The following is a 24,285-nucleotide window of genomic DNA, read 5'->3' as shown; positions in this document are numbered from 1 at the left end:
GTTCACCCTTAATCTCATCGAAGCCCTCGAAATGTAGGCACAAATGTTTGTTTTTCAGACTGTATAGCGTAAATGACTGTGAAATTCTCATAGTACATAAACTTTAAGGCCTAGCCGGGAAACGAACCCAGTTCCACAATGCTCATTCTAACGTAGCGGTCTACGCCTTTAACTGTTCGGCTACTTGGTGGCTTAAAAGTTAAATCTTTTACTCGTAATAAAATTGAAAGGAAATAATTACTGTATTAAAAAAAAAAAAATTACTTTTACGTATAACTCAACACAAGTTACAACTATTATGACAGCTGGATATAAAAACTATGACGCCTTCATGACATAAAAGAGGATGCACCTATTAGGGTGCAGTCGAGAGCCGTTTCCACTCACAAACAACCCAATCTTCCGAATAACATGTTCCTCGTCGAGTTTTGAGTACTTTAACGAAGATTTTAAATGACAGAGGGTACAAATGTTTGGAGGAAGCATGGTCACCGAGGGCTAGATAGATAGTCTTGATACGCGATTTTATGAGAATGAAGTGAAACTATTTGCACCAAAGCTATGAACATATTTTTGGAGATGAACTTGATATCACGTGAAGTGGTGCTTCTACTATTGGAGAAATAGAGTTCGAGAGGCGGAGGATTTTGGTTTGAGAAGAGAGTACCAATACCTTAGATTGATGAAGGTGGAATAACGACAAGAAGAACTTGATCAGTACAGCTTTAATTCGAATTCGTAGAAGTTTTTTTTTTTAAGGGAGGTAACGGGGAAATTGTTGCAGTAAATGGATTAGCGAAGAGGAAGCCTAGGCTGACCGACTTGCACCAAAACATTTATCACGTCCCTATTTGACTTAAACAAAATATCAAATTGAACTTTCGATTCATAACCCACTTAAACTGTGGGCTAACACACACGGCATCTCACAATATTTTATTTCTGTGATTTAATTTGAAAAGAGTGCATTTACCTACCCTGATAGTGGAAACTCGTAAAACTAGTTAAAAAGATAGATAGAGAAAGAATAAAAGTGCTTAGTCTAGGAAGGTAACATGCACTTGCTGAATCTAATCTCAGCGTAAAAGCATCTGGGAAGCCAGCTGATAATAATCTAACGGCAGCTCTAAATAAGCTGGGCCAAACCAATTTACCAGATTAACTTACTCAGCTGCGTGAACTATCAGCGCAAATATAATTAAACCTTCTTTCATATAAATCATTCGTTCAGGAACTATTCTATTTTAAAAGATAACGTACGGATTTACTTCCCATTTGTAAAAATTACCAGTACTCATACATATGTTTTTGTACCTGGAATTATGATTAGTTTCATTTTTATTATTATTAGTAATGTATGCTCAGAATTGCCTTTATTATAAATTTAAAAGGGGTAAGATGGTTGGTGATTCTCACTGAATGCCTTAAATGTACATTAGTACTCTTTAACAGCATCTCATAGCAACAACAATGATATGCCACAAATTTTATATTTGAATTTTTATTTTCTCTTGTTCTCGACGGACAGTGATCATGGGTTTGTCTTAATTTCCTTTTCATTTAATTTCAAAAATATTAAACATTAACTTTATATTAGTTACAATCGTTCAGTTTTTATTTCAGGGGTGTAGAAATTTATGAGTGTTGCGCCCCATTAAATTTAAGAGCCATTACAGATGGTTTATTTACAAAAGTATTTCCCCTAAATAGCAAATAATCTTTAGCCAAGAAAGTAAAACTTATAATGAACCAGTTGAGTGTACTCATATATTACAGTTAAGAACTTCGACAAATTTATTATCTGACTGATAAGAGTTATACCTAGGGGTTTGGACATTCCCGAATTATAAATAATATAAGGAATGGCACACTATGAATCCAGCATTCCCCTCGTCCGCTGAGTCGATGATTCAAGAGGGGATATTGGTACCGATACCAGGAGCTTCACTTAACCTTGTTAGTCAGGGTTGCACGATAGATGCGTATAGGCTGCAAGAACATCTGCCAACCCAACTTAAGAGGAAGTTTAAGAAAGACGGACAGTAAGGGTACTAATGACCTTGGCAAAAATTTAGTTTGTTATTTTTTATCATATTATGCGATTGATTTTAGCAAATAAAACAACTGATTCTTCTTCTCTTAATTTTCACTAATTAATCGGAGAATAAATTGGAAATGGATAGCAGACAAACTGAGAATCTTTGTCTTCATCTAAAGCTGTCATTATGACTAATGGGTGAGGGACTAATTTTGAGGAATATTATTATTTTAGTAACCATTACAATGTTTTGATTTCTGTAGTTACAGACAGAGTTTGGTCATTGAAATGTTCGTTATGTTTTATTTAAGTTTGCGAGTCAGTTAGTTTGTAGATTTGTTAATCCATTTGGCTCTTGCCGTCGCCCTTTATCCACGATGAGTAATTGTACGGAGTGAGTTGTTATGAACAAGTTTTCCCGCTTTGCTTGTCTTGTAAGTTCGTTTATTAAATTTGGAGTGCTTGCTGTTTACGCGATCGATTTTATTAGAAATATTTTCTGAGGAAAAATGATCTTAAATGGTTTTTGGAGGAGTGGTTATAATATTATATTGTCGATACAAGTTCCTGTGCTTGAGGAGACAGAATGCTGGACCGGCTAGACATATAATAACTGGCAGTTACTGGAGTAAGTAGTAAGAGAAAGTCCTCTGTGTGTTCATAAGGAAATTTTAAAATTTCTGCTTTGAAGCTGTTTAGAGCCTTTACACTTCTATTTCTCTTGATAAATAACAGAAAAAATAACGATTTATCCTAGACGATATATCACTAAGTCTTCTTTTATCTACTTTGTATTCCTTCAGTTATGCCGCTCTAATTCCACACTGTTACTTTCGCAGTTTGAAATTGTTGTATTAGGTAGTTGTTACAGAAAAAGTGAACTATTGAAAAAATAAAAAATTGATGCGAAATAATATTGAGTTAATAACAAAAAGTAATAGTTTTCTTTCTGCCCATGATCTAAAAATAAACAGCGTGCTTCTTCATGTCACAGAAATTTGTATTATCTTTGACACTATTAAAGCGAAATAAACGTCTGATCGATACTGAGACAGTAAGAAAGGTCCTGGAGCTGTTTGAATAGTGATGGTAACGTTTTAAGGTCAGATGGTTAATGTATTGTAGGAACAAAGCGGAAGAACAGTCTGACCTATTGTGTTTCCTAGGTTCTGTCAGACCAACTCACACCGGCCAGTTAAAAAGACTTGTACTTCATGTTTGAACTTTAGGCTCAGCTTAAAACTCATTGCTTTAATCATGTTTTGTGGAGAGGATAAATTATTGATGTTACAGTTAGAAATATTTTGAAGGAATGCGTTTTTGTCAATCAGTCAGGAAACCCGTGGTAACAATAAATTTAAACCTTTAAGAAAGGAGATATACTTTTGTTAATTTGTTAACAGTGTTTATAGTTTCTTTCTTACCTGCCGTACTTGTCAGTCACGTATCGCTATCGCGCAGATATATTTTGATGTTTTCACAGAAAATACACTTGCATTAAAGACCTCTGAATACGAAAAAGTTCTTAAAACTTTGTCTGTTTGCATGTGTTCAGCTCAAAAACGGAGAATGGCTATATCAAATTTGATAACTAGTTTAGATACCACCAGGGAACTCTGCAGTAAAGTTTCTGATGGATTTGGGTAGGATGAAGGCTATGAGATAATTATGCTGCCTAATGTTTAAGATGCTTACAGAGAAATGGAGCTGAAGCTTGGTTAAAAGGGCTTATTATCTGGGTTGATCTGTGTCCCTTGGTTATCCAGGCAGGGTTAATCGGCGATACTGATGTTGATGCGAATTATAATTCGCATTTGAGGAATTGAACAAGGTTATGAAGCTCCAAATTAATTGTTGTTCTAGGATCGGATGCAATCCTAGCACAGAAAAGTAACGTAAACTTATTTGGAAAGCCAGGTTAGATGAGATCGGGAGAGAGGTCGAATTGCGCGAAGTGGACTTTGCACTAAATAGAATGATGCCAGTTCTCAGTGCCAAAGTTGCGATGTAGAAGTTGGAAAAAAAATGTTTTGGAGGGTATCTCTTGATTCGAAAAAGTTGTTTTTACCAATTCTTCTGTAAGTCATTGTTTCGGTCTAATTTGTTAGTATGGCAATGGCTCACGCAAGATCGCTCCTAAGTGCAGGGGGTCTTGAATCGGGGATCTCAGCGTGGTAATCCAGCGCACTAACTACTCAGATAATTCCTTATCCTTTAATAATATTAGTATTATTATTTCAATTTAGTTTGTGCTTTGTTATTTTTATTTTACTGTACTGCGTCATGTTTTGTAGATTGTTTAACAAACTTATCACCGAACTGCTGTTGCTTTCTGATAATCGCATCCGCATGATAAGTTTCATTAATAATAAGAAAAGAGTTGGAATACTCTTTTAGATATATCCTCTTGTGTTTGTAAAAAAAAAAAGTTTGTTGCTCTACTAAAATTTTGTTCTAAGCGAAATTATTACGTTCTATATAGACATTACCTGCAAATATACAATTTTCTCAAGTGCTACGATAGCCGAGCGGATAGAGGCGAGACCTGCAAAGCTATGTACTTGGTTCGATTCCCGGTCTAGACCTTGAATTTTATTTAATGTTTAATCTGAGAACTTTGAAGTAAAGTATGTTTGCTAATCGCCTTTACGTTGGACGTAAGCACGCCTGAAAAAATAGGTATTACTTTACTTTTTATACAATTTTGTCAATTTTTTTCTGCAGATTTTTTTATAATTTAGTATTTAAATTTTCGTTAGCTTTGAGGTGTTTTTGGACTTACATCAATGTTTCCATTCCAATAAATTTTGAATTGCTTGACCAGTACTGGGTGAATCTCTAGAACGGTTATTTTTAGACAGAACATACCAAACTACTGGACATTTGCACATTTGCATAAAAGATTTTTATGAATATTTATTTAAAGGCGAGTTTTGTATGCCGGACACGCATTTCATGTTCACACCTAACTCTATTTTATTTTAATAAACCTACGTCAAAGGAAAGTGATATTTCACTACGATTTGAAGTTTAAAGGAAATATGTACTTGTTCTCGATAATTATTCGTTGGCGTCCACACCAGATTTTTATCAATATTCAAAATCAAGAAACAGAATTTTTTTGATTCCATATTTTCCAAGAAGTACTGATTGTAATAGCAGGCCCATCAGCTGTTTTGTTAATGTCATTATTATTATTATCAGTTAAAACGCAACTCAAATAGTTGTTCATGACCACAAATGACTCATTCTCTGCACACTTTCTTATTCAATTCCTAGTAAATAATATGACAATAATGCACACAAAAGGAAAATATAGTCTTCAAGATTTTTATTAGACATTGATAATAATTTTTAAAACCAAGAAATACTTGAAGCTAAAAAAAAGTTATTTCCACAAATAACTTTATTTCTATATTTTTATGCGTTTGTTGAATAAAAATTCTGACTGGCTGTATACTTTTCTTTGTGTAGTTAAATTTGCGTATGTATTAATTTTGTAGTGTTAATTATAAATGTAGCCCAACATTTATTATACTCTATAATCAATATATTTATATTTAATACACATATGTAAGCGTATAATATTAATGTTTATTCCTAAACATGCTTGAGCTGGTAAGCGCTTTGCGTCTCATTATTTCCAAACACCAAATTAAAGTAACATGCTCCCAAAGCCTCAACAAGTTTGCTTTTCTCCATAGCTTTAGCGTACCACTAGAGAGCGATAAGCGATTTAAAAAATATATTTAACTACTGCGAGAAGCTATGAACAAATAATATATAAATAATTATTTATTTTGCGCAAATAATAAAACTACAAGCGAGCTACTTACTAATTACTTAGTTACTTTTGTTCATCCCATGGCTTTTTATTTATATTTACTATTAATTTTAACTATTTTTCTTTATTTCTATTAAAGCATCCTAAATTCAATAAAAGCTTTAAAAAACACAAGTTCTATGCAGAATGAAGCATCTGACTTTCCGAGTTTTGTTCTAATATCTTATTTAATAAATTGATCGCTTAGTAGAAATTATTGACGTAATTTACCATAATTTTAGCAACACTTTAAACGCGCACAATTTTTATTATCACCGTTCTCGAATATCTACCATGGTGACGTATTTAATGTTGTTTGATTACTATGACAACCGGATGATTATAGTCTAAAAATGAGGAAACTGTGTCAAAGAAGCGATATCATTTAATATTCTTTTAAATTTTCATTGGGGCGTGATATAACTTCACTGGCAAAATTCTGGCTAATCTATAAACAAATAACTGGGTTTAAAAAACAAAATAGATCATTTATACTTTTTGTTCACCTGTGCACGGTGGCATTAAATGCTAAAGAACGCATCATCCCGGCACATTCGTGCTCGAGAGAATGTTTTAGATAACCACGATTGAGGGTTTTTTGTTTTTTACTTCCTTTCTAAAAAAAAAAAGATAACTAAACAAGAATATAAAACAAAAAGCTAAAAATATCACGGTCTCTCCTTCTTTTTCTTTTTTTTTACAAAAAAAAGGACAAAAACAAAACTAATCCCTAGCGACAACTTTCAGCAATTTCCTTTGGCCGTTGGCACAAAAGATACGACGATACAGATGGAAGTCGCACAATTCAACTGAATCTAAGTCTCCTACCTCTTTAAGTGATAAAAGCCAACTGAGCGATGTTTTACGGAGTAAAGCGGACATTGCCGAGCTTCACTATCGAACCATTCATGTACATTTTTTATTACTTTTTTTAAATAATAAATTATTTTCTATTGCGAAAAGCAGTTCATTATAAGAATATAAAACTTGGCGATGGAACTAATACAGAATATTTATTAACATATTATGTGTACATATTAGGTGTAAATAATTATTTTTCAATAAGGACAGTAGAAAAGCACACGAAGTAACAAAATATATTTCAAAATAATTTCCGTAATTAGTGCTCAAACTACCGTTGTTGTGAGAAAATACTAATGAATTTTGTACGGGAATTCGTTTTAAATATGGCAACTCTAATGCACAGATTTTAAAGAATTCACTTAAACTTATTTTTCAATGTTCTTCCAAAACTTGTTAAATTCAAAGGCACTTAACTACGTACCTTACGTCAGTCGCAAAGATTACGGCATTTCGAACTGAGAGAAGAAGTAACATTTGTAAAATCAATTAAAAGAAAAGTAAAAATATCGTTCCAAAATAGAAACGTGGTGGTTCTGCGTATTTTTTTTAAAAGACATTCATACAGTTTTGGTGAGATATGTGTATTATAAATTGTTTTTTAAACAATACTGAAAAAATGACAAATTATTTCGGAACTATTTGTTGAATATATCACAATATAAATACATATGTACATATGTATGTTTTATTTGTGGATGTGTATTATGTATGTGAAATATAAAACTAATGTATTGAATAGAGGCTTAGAGACTTGTTTCCATGCAGATCCACTCTTATCAGAAAACAATACTCTCAGATTAATTTTTTTAAAATGATTTTTCATATTTTGTTATTATATTTTAATTTAAATGAAATTGAACAATTTAAAACAAAAGAAGCCCGATGTTTGATAAAATCTGCAAAAGCCTCACTAATAATCGTGCCTTAAGACAGATGCCGCTCAAAGAATCTATTACGCTATATATTGCCGTTAGTAAGAAATGAAAATGAAATTTATTTAAATAAGTTTTTCTGTTGCGGTGGTATTGAGCCGTTAATGCTATTAAGTTGGCTTTCGTTAACTGGTTATTCTCGAGTGGAAGCGACGAAGCAAGGCAGACAAGTAAAACCCGTACATTCATGCCCAGCAAAGTCTAGCTTTCTGCTAAAGCAGTGTCTTCACACGACCAGAGTACGCAATTTCTCTTCGTCGAAACTTACAGTAAAATACGTGACTCTTAAAGAAATTACTTATTTTTGATAAATTATTTTGTTTTGTTTTGGGTAAACAAATTATTTCTTTCTTTCAATGGTGTGTAATAAGGAGCCGCATATCCAATAATCACCTTCATTGGTCAAAAACGAATTGCAGTTATTTCGATGAGTTTGTAGAATCATACAAGCAGTCGCCAAGGGTAACCGCGTGTTCAGGGACAAATACCGCAGAATTGTATTGCGTACAGCAGGTTCAATTCTCGACCTTGGTCTTGGATTAACAGAGAAATCTAAGCACTGTATACCCTATCTTTGAAATAGTCTTTCAAGTTAGTACTGGCTCAGCTATCTCTTCTTTCTCAACAGTGGGGGCGGGAGTGCCGCAGGGGAGTATACTTGGCCCCGTTCTCCACACAGTATAGACATCAGACATACCTGTACAACCCTCTACACTACTCAGACGACACAGCCATATTAGCTTCAAGTACACATCCTTCATCAGCTTCATACCAGTTACAGGCACACTTACACAAAATAGAATCCTGGGCCAAGAAGTGGCGTATTAAAATGAACCCACAGAAATGCAGGCATGCCACGTTTACTCATCGGCAGGGCTCCTGCCCTTTTGACTTCTTCAACAGTTAAGACTACTTGGCGGACACTCTATATTGCAACTAAAACTCCATCAATCGATATATAATACTATCCTCAAACCTATGTGGACTTACGGACTAGAGCTGTGGGGTTCAGCCAAACCTTCAAACATATGGACTGTACAGACATTTCAATCAATGCTACTCCAACAGATAGCTGAGCTCCTTTCTTACTCTTCACAACGACCTCAACATCCCATTTGTACAAGAACTCGCCATGACGAAATACAGCTAGTTCTATACTGCTCTCTCTAATTGTACTAATCTTTTCGTACAGCCTATCGTCTCTTCTGACATTCCTCACAATACACCACTCTGACTTAATCGCTAGTGGCCTCGCAACTTCCTTGAGGACTGAAGATCATGGTCATCATCGATATCCTGTAGAGTGTGTTACCTCTACGGTTTAAAATGTTTAAATTTTTTTAGTACTGTATGTTAGCTGTTCACCTTTGTCCATGTCGTCTGATCGGTACGTGGAAAAATTCCATATGAGAAATCATCTGAGAAAAAAGTTATTTCTTTTAACGTTGAGAAATCTGGTTCCCAAAAACTATTTCCTACTACAAGATAGTCCTTAAGTTCCTCTGCAATACTTTGAGAGGAGAAACAAGTCTTATAGTTAGCAAAAAACTTCATTAATTAATAACCAACATTTTAATTGACAAACTGGTTCAATATAAATAGTTGAATAAACTATTTCTTGTGCTTAAGAAAAATTCAAGGGTCTATTTATTGATATTAAACTTTCGCACTAAAGGTTACTTAATTTATTCTTGTATTAATATTCACAGCTAATCAAACAATCTAACAATGTCTAAAAGGAAACAGCCTGACTATTGATCAGAACCTGATCTCTTATGAGATCAATCTTATTAAAGGAATACCGCTTTTATTAAAAATAAAACCTATTTCTTTAATAAATCTGGATTGTTTTTATTGCATTTACTATCCACTGGTTTTGCATTTTATTTGCCGAATCTACTCTGATGTTATATCAGTCCCCTAAAGGAATATTTTTGTAATTATCGCATTATTGCTCTTTTATTGCATTTTTTATATTATAATATAGGTATATATAAATCCGCATATTAAATTAGAACGAATATCAGGTGATTCGTTTGTATATCAATAAAATTATTAATTTATTACATTTTGAAAAAGGCCTTATCTAGTGATGTCAAGATATAATGTGGAAATTACAGATATTCTAGAACGTTCTACTAAAGAGGAGGGTGCGACCCCTGCCAAATCCTGAGGCCAGATTTTAATGATATTGTAGTAATGTTCTTAGCGAGATAAACTAGTAGAACTTTGGCGTATTTATTTAGTTTAGTTTTGCGCTCTTTTGATTTAGATGCCCTACAATAGATCGATGTTATAAAATCTGACGTGTTTCATCACGAAAACCCACTAATAGTTAACTATTCTCAGACTCTGGATTCAATGCATATAATACATACACATATATTAGCACTATCAGAGGGAGTGAGTCTAGATTTAGACAGTGTAGGGAGTGGTAGTGTGATAGTGTTCGGCAGAACAATAAGTTTGATTGGAAATAGAGGAATTTAAAAGTGAATCACCGGAAATGATTTACTGTACGTAACTTCAATCCAGATCGATTCGTTTAAGTTACGTGGCTGTTTGGCGCAGATAGTTACCCAGCAACAGAATCTACCCTACCTTTCCTAGTTCTGCAGAGTTTGGAACCCTGAACCCCTTATAGCCTCTAGAAGATCAAGAAAACGGTGTGGGTAAATGCATTAATATGTGTGTGAATGCTGTATGTCCTCTTAGGGCCGTTTTGGGCCTATTTAAAACAAAACAAAAAATATATAAAATAATACCACAAATCAAAAGTTTATGAAATGTAAGACTGTGAATTGAAAGCTTTGGATAATTTCGCAAAATTATTTTTCGTTCAATTACAATTAACGATAAAGTGCACAAATAAAGAAGTACCAAGATGTGAATAGAACTCTGGCTGGAAGTGTCTGTCGAGGATACATTGCGATATGTTGCATGCTTTCTAGCGGTGAGACTACCAAACTGCCAAACTGTAGAGCGCTAACGTTGGCCTTTCAACCAACTAACCAGAGTTCTATGTACTTTCTTCTATTGTATGTTATTGATCTTCTTATTTTAATAGGGAATCAGGTATTTTTATTACGGTTTTATTTACTAATTTGTGAATCAATAGTAATTTGAATATTATTTACATTTTGATGTAGATGGAGTTCGGTAAATAGATTCAATTGTTGATTTAAATTAACAAAGGTGAATAAACTTACCACTCCCTGGCTTTCAGAGGGAATGAACACTGCCACTTACCTGTAAATTAATCATAAGTGATTATTATTAATTCTAATAAAACATTTAAATTAAAAATAGCTATAATAATAATAATAATTTTAATGAAGAATATAGGTAAGAGGATAGTGGCACTCTCATCGGAAGCTTGGGTGACAGTCTAGCTGACTGCCTTTGGATTTTCTCATCCCAGCAGTGATGCACAGTGACGACTAAGGCAAGCACAACCTGAGGGAACGGAACCAGCGTGAATAAGGCTTCGGTGTCAATGGCCTCCGATGAGACACCTTAAATTAATACAAAAATGTTTATCCTTGTAATAAGAAGCACAGCACTCGTGTTGAAATTTCGGAATAATTTATTAACTATTATAATAGTTATTAGTAACAGAAATATACAAATATATTGATATCCTTTTATTATTAAAATGAAAAATAATAAGAGGATATGTAAGAACGGGAAATAAATATAAAAAAAAAGCAAAACGGAAAGCCGAACTTGGTATACCGTGTGTCGCCTCACTAAGGTTTCGCTCCCAATCCGTCCTTCGAAATTGTGATTTCAAGAAGCGAAATCTCCCTTTTTTTAATTCTTATATTACAGTTATACCCAAAGGAATATCTCTTATACTTGATTTTTTTTTATAAAAGTGGATTGGTCGGATGATGAGTGCAGGCACTCGTTTCAATTGTCAAATGAGAAGAATATGCGGTTTCACTTACTAAATAATATTCAATTACCACCAAAAGACGTAGATAAAATTCCAAATGTGAATTTGGAGAACTGACTTTAAAGTATTTTATTTAATACATTTTTCGAAATTGAATTTCTCGAATTCTGTCAACATTATAATCAATTTTATTTGAAATATTTTGCATATATTATTCAAGATATCTCCAAGAATAGGATATTTTAAATATGTAATCCTAGATGACTCAGGTAATCAATTATAGGAGCCATTCAGTACAAGTTTATTCAGTAATCCCAGAAGAGGAAGTTTATTTTGTCTTCTACCATCTAGGGAATGGTATATTTGTTTGTGTAATAAAAGATAATTTGATTAGTAATAATTTTTTCTAATAAATTATTTTCGCGTGTTTCAAAGGCAATAGATGTCATTGGCGAACTTCCGAAGTTTTTATGATGAGGCCCTGGAATGGCGGTAGTGCTAGCATAAACACCAATTAACTTAATTGTGTGTAGTTTATGGCAGGTCCCACTATATATAGATATCCAAGTCAAATTGGATTGAAGATGTAATTAAAATTAATTACTTAGGGTTAAAAATCGTGGGTGTGCTCTGTTATCAATGAGGGAAGTATGCGATCGTAAGAGCGCGACCTGATTGAAATAATAATTTATCACTTTCCAAGATCATTCCTAGAACTTGAATAGTTGATAGAGAGGTTTTAGTTATTTTTTTATGAAATATTGGTGCCGACAGTGCATTTATTTTTAGTTGCCCTTCGACTGTTTACGATTGACTATTTTTATCCACAAAAAAAACTTCACTTCCTATAACGAATTAGTTTCATATTAAAAACACGTGCGCAAAACGGAAATCCTCATAAAATAACTTTATTCGTTAGAAAACTGTTAGCTGTGCTATTTAAAAATATCTCTAGATAGATGTTGGTTTTTGTGTTTTATTGGAAACCCCACGTCTAAAAATCATTCTAACCATTCATTTTGAAATCATTGAACTATTTCAAGGTTCTTTTTCATAAAGACTCCGTCACTGGAAATTGTAACGTCTTCTTGGACACGTTATTTTGTCAGCCATCCAGTGTCCAGGTCGCCTTCATTCTAGTTATACATGTATATAACCTGCAACAACAACATTAAGCTTGGGATTGCGGCAAAGCTTGTAAATGGTTCCCGTACTATAAGGAAGTTCATTGGTTGAGTATGCAGGAAAGAAGAAGCGAAGAGCGATGAAATGAAACAAGTTTAGGTAAAGTTAAGCTTTTTTTCTTTAAAAAAAAAAACTTTTTAAGGTTCAATCTGGAAGATAAACGACCATTAAGATTTTTTTTGAAGTTTTCTTATATTTTAGAGACATTAGACAATCATAAAACGGTTTCTTGTGTTCGTTGATATAATGTGAGTTAGGCCTAACACTTTAGTTGGCAACTTTTTTTAGAAAACAATGATTTTAGTGGTAATTTGTAGTTAAAAAGCAAAATGCAAGAACGAACTAATTTTTTTTTTTACAAACAAATTTTAAAATTCAAGAAAATATAATTAGATATGTAAAATTGCGGTAAGAATATTCGCGTCAGAATCTATTCTCATTGTGCTCAAATCGTTCAAGAAAATAAAGGAAAGCGCGAAGGTGGTGAAGTGAACAGAGCAGAATAGATTGAAATGGTTGCGCATGTGTACACAATGGAGAGAAGTTACATTAGTAGAGCGTTTAATGGAACTAGAGGAGTTGTGGCTAAAGGATTCGGAGGAACAGGTAAATAAACTGAATAGGGAGTGTTTGGTAAGAGGTTGTGCGGAAATAATCTAGCGGTGGAAGACGCTACTGGAAGTGTAAGATGGAAACATAAAGATGTAATAGGAAATTTTCGATTATAGAAAAAAAATCTCAGTGTGGAGGAAATTTGGGAAAAAAAAGGAAAAAGGTTTTAGAAATGTGGTTTTTCTTATCTCAGGATAACGATTTGTGGCTGTAACTGTGTAACCGGGAAAGTGAAGCGAATTTCTCCTTCTTTTGGAAAATATCAGTCAAATATTCTTAGATAAATATTTGTTAATATATTTCTACATTTATATCACACATTTTTTGTTTGTAGATATGAATTTAGAACGCATAAATATTCTTCAAAATAAAATTCCCACTAGAGAATAAATGAAGCGGTACTTAATGTTTGTAGTTCGGCTCTTGACTGAGCAGTGTCACCCAGATTATACATCCTATTCAGCAATGAAGCATTTTCCCTTAACCGATTTCTCTAGACTCGGAATTGTAGGATAGCTTTTAAAAGACCTTTCAGAAAGAAGTTTACAATTTTTTGTTATTTTATTAATTAAATTGAAATTTTTGGATATGTTACTTAGTATTTTTGTATAATTGTATGTATTAAATTTATACACATTTGATCCGTCAAAATGTGCAAACTTGACATTTTATCTAATGCCTAAGTTAAAAGTACTTCATAAAAACGCCTTTTTGGTAATTTTATGTCGTGACAAAAACTACATTGTCTTTTAATTTAGAATTTTATTTAATTTTGTTAAATATTCGCTGGTTTCGAGGTCGGTACACTGCGCTACTTCACTGATATGGCGCTTAAAAGGAAATCTGTCATAACCCTTACTTCAAAAGTGTCCTTAAGTGAGTTTCTAAAGGAAAATTATACATTTAAAGGACATACGTTTCTACGCCTGTTGGAAAGTGGCAAGATAAACCAAAAGAAAATGGTTGGATCTGTTTTTCTAAAAAACAAACAGTGGTAAAGTGGCAGCTTCCGTTGGCTAATTTTGTCCTTAGGTTTACTATCCCAAAAAATAGCCTTTATGTACTCGAGTATTGGACAAATAAGCAACCCATTAGTGGTTTGGTTAATATTATAAAATATACTGTAGGTATTTTGAGCAGTTTATAATTAGAAGAAAGGAATTTAACAGCGAAATTGTTATTTGATGTGACAACGACTTACTATCCGGTCTGAGTAGAACGCTCCTTTTCTCATGAAATCCAAGTTAGATAATTGGATCGTCCGAAAATATAGTTTCTTACTTCGCACTCTATTCCTCAACAATTGAACTCAACAGATGATATAGTTAGTTATCATTGTATAGTCCGCTCACGCCTCTATAAAATTAGAGGCGATGTTACAGCTATGAGCATCTGCTGTTCGCAGCAAAATTTTTAAACTGTAAATCATGCAGCAGCTCGTTGTGTGTAAATCCAGTATTCAGGTGACATTCACTGCTGCTGAATGGCAGATTTAGAGGACATGAGAAAGGGGAGCACCAAGAACTTCCACTGCAGCAGAGAAGTGACCTTGTCTGTAATTTCGTTTAATTTAAGTTGCGTTAAGTAGGAAGACTGCCAACAATTCTGTGCATGTTAAGAAGTAGAGAAATTATATTTAGAATTAGTTTGATCATTTGTTTTCTTATGTGTTATGTAAAAAAAATAAATAAAAATAATTTATTGATAACTTAATTTCGGCATGAAATTGCATTTCCGTTGTAAACATACTCGTATATTATTTAGTTTCTATGTGCTTTATTTATTTCGCATTTCCTAATGACATGTGCTTCAAGGAGAAAACGTATTAATAATAAAACATTACAAAAACAGTTGGTTCTTGATGAAGAAATTATGCTCGTAAAGTTTAGAACAATGGGTGATTTGCTATGTCTCGAGTGAAACCATTTTAAGATGATCAAGCAGTAGATGTTACTCCCGAAAGCTGACCATGATTTGCTGTCTAAAGTTTGTTGCAGTAAATAGGTATTTCATTGCAAACAAGTTAATAAATTTAATTGATGTTAAAAAAAAAATTGTATCTAAAAAAATCTATTTAGCATTAGTGCCCGAAAAAATGCCATTTGTTTAAAGATCGCTTTTTGTTTGAAGTTATTTTGAAGTTATAAACGTCGTGCTTCCATGAATTATGGTGAAGCTATAGTGAAGTCAGGTAACTCTTATTAGTTATCGTGAAGCGAGCAAACATTTGTTGACAACTCGAGTTGGAATAAAACTTTGAGAATCGTAATATGCGAGTCGTGTGAGTTGCTCACAAATGTACAACGAGTGTTTGAAGACAACTCCGCCAGTTTATATAAATAATGGCATTAACGGGGAGTTTAATGAGTTTCATAACATCTTTTTTTTCTCCTTTAATAATTAAAATGACTTGTTTCATGATTAGTAAGTTTTAATTAAAATCTTTTACGCTTATTACAGATGAGTAAGTTTAGATGAAGTAAAGTCAAGCTGTATACTTGAAAATAATGAATCTTGGTTAGAAGAGCTCTAAGTTCGTTCAACAGGTCTTGTAGGAAGATGAGGCGACATGAGCCGCAATAAATTTAACTTCCACTGTTACATGTAGCTTTTATTGGACTTTTCTTATTATATAATATAAAAAAATGAAATCCTTCTACGGAAACATGGATTACTAATATACAATACATATCTTTGAGTACTTTTTTGGCAAATAAAAAGACAAATTTCCAATTATCAATTCTTTTCCTTTTTCTTAATCATATTTTGAGACGGTGCCAAACTTTAGAACTTGAATGTTTATTGCTAATTTGATAAGAAGAAAAAAGGTTTTCAGTGAGCGTCCACTGAATATCTCAAATAAGAAGTCGCTGATGGCTCGTAATTCGCATTATTATTTTTATTTAATTTTTAAAAAATAAGAATGTAACTTCCGATAATTAGGTGTTAACCTGAAGTTCGTTTTTAACTGATTATTTTTCCCTGATTTACTCAAAAATAGCCAATAGAAAATTCGTAGATATTGTTAGAGTTTAAGGGAAATAGAAAGGAAGTAAGGAGTCCCTTTTTGGGCGTGTGCAGAAAGGCTCCTTGTGAATAAGAGAATGGAAATGTGAGTTTAGATGAGCAAGTGTTTGGCAGTGGGTTCACAAAACCCATGAGTTGTTCAGGTTCTCATCTTAATAGCGGATAAAAAAGCATTAATGTGGGTGTCCTCATCAAACTAAATTTTATACATGAAAATCTACGTTATTAAATTATTTAATATCTGAAGTACACGCAATACTTCTCTGTTCAGATTTTGTTTCAGTAAACTGCTACTATGGAGGACTCCTTCTCTCTATAAACAACGTTGTCATCGTAGAAATGAGTTAATTTTAGCATTTTCATTTAAATATTCATAGAGGCTTTGAGAAAATGATGAAAATTGTTAATTTGAATTTAAATTGGATATGCATTTTCTAATTACTATATCAGAAAGTAGCAATGTTTTGACTCGTTAGAAGATAATTTCATAAATAAAATGTTTTAACTAGATGGTTCACTATATTAAATAATTTTTTAAAATGTAACTGTGATTTTATTAATGTTATGATAAATATATAATATGGATTCGTCAATGAATTTTATTCTTCACATTATGTAAAGGCATTCATATAATTTATTCATGTAAATTACTACCCACAGATAATGGATCAGAGTAAATAAAATTTCGAAAGGACTAGAATAGGCCTGAGCCTACAGATTTCTTGAATATGTCTGGCGTTTCGTGGAGTTTTTACTGTGGGTAGTCATTTTTTTTGGTAGTTTGGAGAAAAATAGAAATTAAAGTCTTAAAAACGACATATTGGTTCATCTACTTTGCCAGCCAGGAAGCGATAGAAAGCTGTGCTGCTTACTGTAATGTTAAAGGTAGCCCACACTCTGCTTAAAGTTTGGGAAGCTTAAATAGAAGTTTTAAATAGTTATGTTAATTCTATCAAGCCATTACTCTTCGAAGGTGAAGGGCATTAGATCTCTCGTACAAGATGAGGTGGAGCAAACTAAATTTTTTAAAACATCATATCGACCACAATAGAACGCTCAGTCATAACATCAGAAACTGGTAGATTACCATTTAATATAGATATTACTAAATGTGCGAACAGATTTCGAAAAAACGCTTTTGAAGAGCTTTGATTGCTTGATCCTCCAGTAATTGTTCAAAATGCAATTGGCATCTGTGATGAGTGATTCATATATAGAAGTGATTATAATTGGCAATGGAGGCAAAAAGATTAACTCTCTTAAATATATACTTAACTCGTAAAATTTGGTAGGACTATGCAACTTATTTGCACCAATTGGATCTTGACAGAGCCGATCTGCCTTCATCTTTTACGAGTTATCAAAACATAACAAAATTTAATAATTAGTCAAATCTGTGCTTAAAGAATTAGTTCTGACACTAGAAATTATTCATTTAATCAGTTTCTCACTAGGTGAGAAATGCGTCGTATTCATATATGTATTTTATTCCTTTGTGTTCCCACAGCCATACACCGTTAGGCGTAAGATGAGGTCATGAGAGTTGCTATAGATTTCAAATACCACTGAAACTTTTGTTGCTCTTTTGGATATTTTTGGCAAATGTGCCATACACAAACATTTTAAGGACTAGTACTTATAAATAGGCTTACCATAATTACGAAGAGCCAAACCGGGACACAGAGGAAGAAGAGGGTCATTTTCGTTTTGCTTTTCGCTTAATTTGGTTTTTCATATTTGAAATGCAATCAAAATTATTAAGAACTGAAAAAATATTAATAAATGGGCGCGGGGGAACGATTGGCCGGGGTGTCGGTGTTGTTTAAGTTTGACCGGGACGCCGGGATCTCAAACCGGGACGTATGGTAAGCCTACTTATAAAGCTTTAAATCAAACCACATTCAAACATATTCTTGTCTCGAAAATACTCCACATAGAAGCAATTACCATTTCTTAATTGTAAATGTGTTGAAAATAAAGTTTTAACTCAGTATTAATAATTAAGGCTTCAATTGATTTGCTTTTTGTTTCTTTTGGTTTTAAAAACAGTTATAATTTATTTTTGGATTATTCTCACTAATTTTTTGCGATTACATATTTGTGTGCTCACATTCTATCGGAGTTAGATACGATATGTATAAAACAAATTTACCAAGTAAATATATGGAAATAACAATTAACAAATTGATATAATTTTTGAAGTACTAGGTAGATAAATTTGCATTCCAGGAAGGCTAATATTTTAATGACTTATTTTTGCTTGCACATGTTTTGGGGTTAATCTGGAGTTTAAAAGTTATTTATAGTCGCTGTGTTACAGTTGTTTATTAAAGACAATGTCAAAGAGGTTATGGAATAGATTAATTGTTTCTCTTTAGCAATAATTGGAAGAAATTATTCAATTAAAATGGAATTGAGGGTTAAAACAATTTTCAAATTCACTTAAAACTAAATTTCTATTCAAGTATTTCTGAGAAGAAAAACATGCAAAAAAACCATAGCATTCCCAGCCTAACTGGCTTCTAGGCAATTATAGGCACTTTAATGTACTTTTTTTCCTGAACAAATAGCTTCAAATCAAATCGCCGATTGCAAAAATTTTTCTGTCCACCTTAAGTCAACCATCTTACTAAAATAAATTTTCTCTGAGAAACGGTTTAAATTAAGATGTGCGTTGAGTAAATAGATTAAATTGAAGTTTAAAGTCCATCTGGTACATTATTGGGGAAAAAACATCTAAAAGATTTAAAAATTGATTTAAGTGAGTGACAGCTCCAGTTTGGTAGTCTTAACCAAACCTTATTGTGTTAGTCTCTCGCCATGAGATAATGAACAAAATGCTGACTTTAAACTTTCGGCACTTTTTCGCGATGGAGACTGGATAACAGTGAGACCAATTGATATCAAGGTTTTTTCATGCTTAAGGTACCACAAAACTCGTATTTAAGGTGAACGTTCTAAATTGGAAATCTTAAGTAAGGTTAGTGTAAGCAAAATATGGAAACATTTTCTTACGTAAAGATTTACATGTGTAACAAAATTGGTTTCGCTTTGTTGCCTACAAAGTGATATTGAATGGCAAATTTTGTAAGGCATGTTGTATCTTGCAGGGCAAACGTTAACTTCCTCGCCCCAACCATCAGACCCAGGTCGCAGGACGTGCACAGGTAACTGAATGCTGCTTACAGTGTAGATTCGATAAGCTGGGTGGTATGCAGTAGCTTATTGGATTATCGACTAATTCTTATAAAAAGGAAGTTTCAAAATTACAGCATAAAAGAATGTTAAAAAATCCCATATTATCCTGAAGAATGTATGTACCTCACTGTAATTATATTTACCTTGCATTTTTATACTTCATGCAGATTAAGAATATTCTTAGCCCTAATTTCTTTACGTATTTTTTTGTTTTTACTTCTCAAACAGAAAGTTAAGAGAATTATCTCATTAGAGAAAAATCTGGAAGACAAAACTTGATAATTCGTTTACGCTCAACTTCCCGACTCATTCAAATCTTGGCAAATTCCATCAATTGGCAAAAAATTTAGAATATCGAAGTAATGAAAAAAATATTACGATATGTGCCTTCTATTTTGGATGCAATAAAGATGATTTATTTATTGAAGCATTTTTAATTGGCTGCTTTTACCTAAAATATTATTTCCGAGCTCCAGGGCGAAATATAAAATATGAACTCTTTATCACCAAATCTTTCTGACCTATTATGGAAAAAAAGAACTGAATTAAAGATCAATTTTAACAAGATAAAAAAAATGGGTTTATTCAATCTATCAATATGTATTTCTAATAAAAACTCAAAATAAAATATCTGTTTGTTCGGAGTGCCTTCTTTTACCAACCACTTTTCAGAGAAAGTAAAAATTGTTATTTACGTTTTTCTCTCATCCTATCCAAGGAAGCGTTGTGTTGAAACTGTTTTCAGTTACCATGGAAGGTTAAAATTTTAGCTGCCACGAGGAAAGCAACAATAAGTTCTGAACAAAATCGGTAACCGGGACATTTTCGTAGGAAAATACTTTTCAAGGCAGTTCTGAGCAATTAATACGGTTGAAGTTGCCTTGAAATGTCATCTGAGAGTAATGTAAGGCCACCACTACAATTCTAGTAGGAATAATGCATACTCCTATGCTGGTAAAACTCCTTACATAATCGGTCGATTGGAAAAGAAAATTCATAGCACTTCAGAAATGACACTACTTTGAACAGATTTTTATTTTTATAGCGAATTTTCCTCGCAAGAGCAATCGTGCAGATTTTCTGACTTGAGTTTTCAGCCGGAAATAGAAGTTTCGAAATTTACTGATCCCAGAAGACGCCTGAGAAGTGTGTGCGATGGTGAATATTTACTCTCACAGGAATTTCAATTTCTATAATTCACATAGTGTCACCAAAATTTTGTCCGAAAGTTTATTATTACCCAATTTCAGAACAGACAAAATTTCTTTTTCACCCAAATTCCTTGTTGCGATAAAATTTCATGATGGCAACTGCGATGAGAGAACGTTCAACCAGAGTTTTTTGGAATTACAAATCAGTTTTAACAATTTCATTTAGAAGATCATAAAGGCTTGACGACTACTCTAGAGAGTATGAATAATGATAGCCCGACTTGGGCTTCCACATAGTTAATTACCGCTAAAGGCACTCTACCTAGTTGCAGCGTGGCCTGGTCGAGCTCCCACAGGGGCTTTCAAACTGTGTTGTGCCCAGCATTGAGAGTAAAATTGGATGGCTGCAATTAGTAGCAAACCGTGGACACGAATGGCACAGACAGAGCCTGTCCGCACTTCCCCCAAAACTTGGCCGCCTGTCAGAGGTCGTTCATGAGCTGTTGTGCCAAGGGACACTTTACGGTATTTCAGCTTTAAATTGAAATATCAAAATATTTCATTTTTGGTAGAGTGAAATACCCTAAACTCTTATTTATGTTCATTAGTTTTCAAAATTACAAGTATAAAAACAGTAGTTTTTGCATTCAAAACGGAAGTTACAGCCACCTAAAGCCTTATTAGTCCGTGTTTGTCCACAAATTGCTACGTAAATAAACTGTTGATTGCGTTATTGAGTTTAGGTGCGGTGATAAACTAGAGTTGACTAGTGAGTTCGCTAAACCCTCGTAATTACCCACATTATCTAGCTCTTCAGACCCTGTGTGTATCTTTTGAACGCTGGAGTGTCAATGTAGTTGCACCTTACCGGAACATAAGAGCAAAAGATTTTTCGCAAACTATTCTCTAAAGTCAATTTTTGTTTGGTTTTGAACATCTGAAGTCATTGGCTACCGGAGCTTTTTATAGGGAACTGCCGGCCTCCGGTTCTCTTGTTACAGACAACAGTATCCATCTCCGAAAAGTGAGTTGTAAGGAGCCCCAAAGAAGAAAAAAAATCTAAGGGCCAGCAGCTGGATTCGAACCCAGGATCTCTGCGTCAAAACCCAGTATAAGCTAACCGCCACTAAGCCAGTCCCTTCTTTTTTTAAAGTCAATGAACCGAAAAAAATTGATACTATTCTAACTCTCTCATAAAGAAAACAACTGATTCTTAGTGGGCTTCGTTTTTTAAGAACTTGGCGGTTCATACTGTAATTGCTACTTCATTGGTTACATTACTAACTGTTATAACGTTTATACAGAGAGCTTTGACAACAAAAGATGATAACGGTGAGTCACGCGAAGTACCATTACCATTATTATTTTCATCATACTCTAAAATGACCGCCGTATCAACCTGTCACCTGGTTGAACGATCGCAAAATCAATACTATTTTAGTTTTATTTATATTTCTTCAGACCATCTGCGTGTCATATTTCGTAACCTAATACTTTAAGAATGAGCAATTTTAGTGACAAATTCTGCAACACTTATTTCTTTCAACATAATAAGTTTGAACTTCAATAATTCTACTTTAGCAAAACACATTTACAACGATTCTAATTACACGAATACTGATGTGTTCAACTTCATCTCTAAAAATGAATAAGTACCCATCCAAATAAATAACAAATTACATAATGAAACTCTGCCACTAATCCAAGAGCTAAAAAATTATCCATTATAACTAACTACAAGTTAAATTATTTGAGCTCCAAAAAAGTAATAAAGTTGGGTGAAGGTTCAAGAATAATTGTTAAGGAAAGGAGTTAAGTTGAATTAAGATGTGATAGATGAAATATTTTGCTGCTGTTTGAGCCTAACCGTTTTGAATAAATTTTAAGATGACCTTCCTTTTTTATCGAGAGAGAGGTGGAGATTTAATTATTGTAACCAGTAAAAATCTGGTCTATATTATACTCATACTTCAAATAATAAACTCATCTACTCAGTTGTGTATCTTGTTCAGTATTGCTTCAAAACCTATATGTACAAGATATTTTAGTCTCATCTGAAATCAACTGAAAGCTGATGTTACACCATTCGAGCAGGAATTCCCTTCCTTCATTTAGACATAAAATCAATAGTATCAATTTAGACATATCGCTTCATAGTATCGCTTTTCATTCAGTTTCACGATTATAAACCATTGCTCTTGAACTGTACAAGTGTAGTACTTAGAAGTAGAGAAACAACTTCTAATGAATTTTTGAATATTTTTATCCGCAGCAAATTTGAAAATTCCTGCAAGTTTTTAAAATAACTAATATCGGTTTTCTTTGTTATGTGAGAATGAATGTGGTTAAGGAGATTGATTGCAAAACTTTTTATTATTTAAAAGCTGTACGAAGTATTAAGGCCTTATTTCATACATGAAACTAGAGATTATTCCATTCAAGTTTTAGTATACTGTACATGATGTTCGTTTATCTCTTTAACAAAAACTTACAGTTTAAAATGTTAAGTATAAGGGTTGATTAAACGCCAAAAGGTACACAAATCAGCTAGTACCCAACATTTCATTCATGCTTAGCTGATATAATTTAAGTAATTTTGCTGCATTAACTTTTTCTTCACATTTTTTTTAGAAATTATTAGATGTCACAGACCCTTATGCTGGCCATTTTCATCTACAAAATATTTGTTCAAGTAGCACTGTAGATTGACTGTAATATCTAGTTATTTATAATAATCAAACTATTAATTACAGGTGAAAAAGAAAAACGTTATAAAAAATAAAAAAAAAATTATGAGGCTAAAAAATTCAAAACCTTTTTTTAAAAAATGCTTATATCAACATACATCAATGATTTTGTTTATTTTATTTTATTTATTTTTTTAAATCGTCGGTTTAAGTTCATTCTTCGATTAAAGTAATTGTTATTTTATGAAGTAGTCAAACGTTTATAATAATAGGTAATAATTACCTGGCTTTATCGCAAATAATATAGTTTTCTTCAATTACACTCTCAATGTAGCTGTTCTTCTCACAATGTTGAATATATGTAATATAAAATAAATAAGATATGCATATTTTTATGGCAGCTAATTATTCCAGTATTTTACTATAAGTAAAATTAGGGAGACTAAATTAAATTACAATTTATTGAGAAATGAATAATTGTTGAATAATCTACTTGTTATTAACTGTGTGTTATTTGTCCTCACGAATATTTCGGTAAGACGAATTCAAGACTGAAATATTCTGTTAAATCCGTGATTCAAATTTAAACAGTAGCCGACTCTAACTTTGTTTTTCTCTACTTTAACATGAATGTATATGTGACTACTAAAAATAAAGGGCATATTAAAGATAAATCCAAAGAATAATTTGAAGTGGAGTTAAAATAAAGTACCTATTTAAAAACGAAGATATAATATACATTTTATCATAATTATAACAAAATAATATTATGAATGATCTAGCCAGCATAAGGGTCTGTGACATCTAATAATTTCTAAAAAAAATGTGAAGAAAAAGTTAATGCAGCAAAATTACTTAAATTATATCAGC

General features: G+C 32.8%; 1 protein-coding gene across 6 annotated transcripts in view; it reads right to left on the bottom strand.

Moving 5' to 3' along the window:
- Positions 1–24,285, bottom strand: part of dnc (phosphodiesterase dunce) — a 423,485-nt gene that overhangs the window by 216,968 nt on the left and 182,232 nt on the right. The window contains exon 1 of one of the 6 annotated variants that reach the window (XM_074117436.1): positions 6,368–6,637. The exons of the other annotated variants lie outside the window; for them this stretch is intronic. The gene's annotated coding sequence lies outside the window, so the exon portion shown is untranslated. Of the gene's footprint in view, positions 1–6,367; positions 6,638–24,285 lie in introns of those variants that run through there. 6 annotated transcript variants of the gene reach the window in all.

Source organism: Rhodnius prolixus, unplaced genomic scaffold, assembly GCF_049639745.1.
Source record: "Rhodnius prolixus isolate KJV_2025 unplaced genomic scaffold, Rpr scaffold_2, whole genome shotgun sequence".
Lineage (NCBI taxonomy): Eukaryota > Metazoa > Arthropoda > Insecta > Hemiptera > Reduviidae > Rhodnius > Rhodnius prolixus.
This window is presented reverse-complemented; position numbering and strand designations above follow the sequence as displayed.